The sequence below is a fragment of the Octopus bimaculoides genome, chromosome 14 (genome assembly GCF_001194135.2).
Source record: "Octopus bimaculoides isolate UCB-OBI-ISO-001 chromosome 14, ASM119413v2, whole genome shotgun sequence".
In the NCBI taxonomy this organism is placed as follows: Eukaryota; Metazoa; Mollusca; class Cephalopoda; order Octopoda; family Octopodidae; genus Octopus; species Octopus bimaculoides.
The window spans coordinates 44,525,066-44,527,565 of NC_068994.1; the positions used below are offsets into that span (position 1 = coordinate 44,525,066).

The window sequence follows — 2,500 nt, forward strand, 5'->3', positions numbered from 1 at the left end:
TGTGTGTGTGTGTGTGTGTGTGTGTGTGTGTGTGTGTGTGTGTGTGTGTGTGTATCTATGTGTGTTTGTCATTGTGTCTGTGTTCATCCCCCATCACTGCTTGACAAACTGTGTTGGTGTGTTTACATCCCCCCACAACTTAGTGGTTCAGCAAAAGGAGAATGATAGACTAAGTACTAGGCTTAAGATAATAAGTCCTGGGTGGGGTCAATTTGATTGACTAAAACTCTTCAAGGTGATGCTCCAGCATGGGCTCAGTCAAATGACTGAAATAACTTAAAGAATAAAAGAATAATGGTTGCTTGTACATGTGTGTATGTGAGAGAAAGAGGGAGAGAGAGAGAGAGAGAGGGTGGGAGAGAGAATACAGAAATTTCACTTAACTAGTCTTTCTTGTTCTCATTCCTACGAAATAAAGTCCACGGTCATCTACTCAGGTGGTCCACGAGATTTAGTTAATGACTTACTGTTAGAGGTAATGGTAATAAAGGAGTGGAAGAAGTTCTCAAAGATACGATTGTTGTTGGCAACAATTGATTACAAGAGAGAACTTCTACGCAGTAACTCAGCCAGCTAGGATTAGCAGACAGCCCACTCTCAGACCACACCTTAGTATCTTCAATAAAGGATGTATTGAACAATATAGTCTCTGATAGGTGAAATAATGGGATGGTCATAACTAGAATACCTCTGATAATAAATCTTTTTTAATGAAAATTGACTGAGCTTAACAAGAGCAAGAGAAAAACATTTCTTTTTTAAAGAGTAATGTAATTTGCAGGAAACATTGCAATTTATGTAACTAATATAAATGTTTGAAAAAGAACCATTTGAGCTATGCAGGTGAGAATTTGTAAGGTGATGTCAGAAAACATTATTTTAACATATATAAGTCGTTCAATGATCCTATGATCCATCACAAAATATAGAATCATTAAACAAGGTAATACAATTTTTCTTTCTTTTTTATTTTCTGACATACCTGAAATATTTTGCTTAAGTCCTCACCTGCATTGTTCAAAGGTTTTTTTTCTTTCTTTCATTTTTTACAAATATTTATGTCATTTCTTTCAACATGAAATTGACTAACTGTACAGAGTAAGCATGTAAAAAAGTATGGCAATTTTTGGTAGTAAGATACACACATTGACAGTGAAGAGTGGGACAAGTGAGAAACAGGGCAGACACAATTCACTGGGACAGCTTATGTAAAATGCAGGAAAGAAAAAAATGCTACTGACTTGAGAATGTAGCTTAGTGTTACTAACAGATACAACTGACATGTATACTATATTATATATACATGTGTGTGTGTGTGTGTGTGTGTATCATCATCACCATTATCATCGTTTAACATCTGCTTTCCATGCTGGCATGGATTGGATGGTTTGACTAAGGACTGGCAAGCTAGGAGGCTGCACCAGGCTCCAATCTGATCTGGCAAGGTTTCTACAGCTGGATGTCCTTCCTAAAGCCAACCAGTCCGAGAGTGTAGAGGGTGCTTTTAACATGCCACCGGCACAGGTGCCAGTCAGGCAGCACTGGCATCGACCATGTTCAGATGGTAGTTTTTACATGTCACCGGCACGGGATACAGTCAGGGAGCACTGGCATCGACCACATTCAGATAGCAATTTTACATGCCACCAGCATGGGAGCCAATCAGAAGACACTGGCATCAACCACGTTTGGATGATGCTTTTTACATGTCACAAGTATGGGAGCCAGTCAGGCTTTATATATTTCTAATTTTACACAGGCGCATTGTTTGATTTTGATTTTGTCAACTACACAGTATACACTATCAGTAATAAAAACAGCACCATGACACAATTCACTCTGCCAGAAATTCAGAAACAACATGCTATGCTGTACTGCTTGGCATTCATACCGGAAGCTCCAATACAAACATTTCAGAGTGTTTGGGTGTCAGTCTGAGGACAATGCAATCTGAGGATATGTATCAAGAGCGATAAAAATCAAAGATCCAGTCAACATCATGGTGTTTGGAGTGATCACTAATGATGGTGATGTTATGCCTCCATTCATCTTCCCACACAGCCTCATACTTAACATAGAGGCCTACATCAAGTGCTTGGAAGAGGTAGCGTTACCCTGGGTCAAGAGAGTGACCCAACACCTGGCAACAGGACTCTGCACCATGCCAGACAAGCAGGAGAACCCAGTCATGGTTGTCGGACAATTTCTGCGACCACATCACCCCTAACATTTGGCCACCCAACTCTCCAGACTGCAACCCCCTTGATTATTATGTGTGGGGCACAGTTGAGCAAGAGACCAACAAAACTCCTTCTAACACCAAAGATGAACTGAAGGCAAGGATTATGGCAGCATTCACCAACTTAAACAAGGAGACCATCTAGAAGAGTTGCAGGGGATTCTGAAGTCGTCTGGTGGCAGTGGTTGAAGCCAATGGCGCTTTGATTGAATAAATTTACTCTTAGCATTTCAAGATATTTTTATGTAATTACTGGGTTCG

The 2,500-nt window shown here is 40.1% G+C and overlaps 1 protein-coding gene across 4 annotated transcripts in view; it reads right to left on the reverse strand.

Annotated features, from left to right (window-relative positions):
* The window catches only part of LOC106872896 (protocadherin beta-4), a 99,445-nt gene that overhangs the window by 57,558 nt on the left and 39,387 nt on the right, over nucleotides 1-2,500 (reverse strand). Inside the window, exon 1 of one of the 4 annotated variants that reach the window (XM_052973127.1) lies at nucleotides 385-516. The exons of the other annotated variants lie outside the window; for them this stretch is intronic. The gene's annotated coding sequence lies outside the window, so the exon portion shown is untranslated. Of the gene's footprint in view, nucleotides 1-384; nucleotides 517-2,500 lie in introns of those variants that run through there. 4 annotated transcript variants of the gene reach the window in all.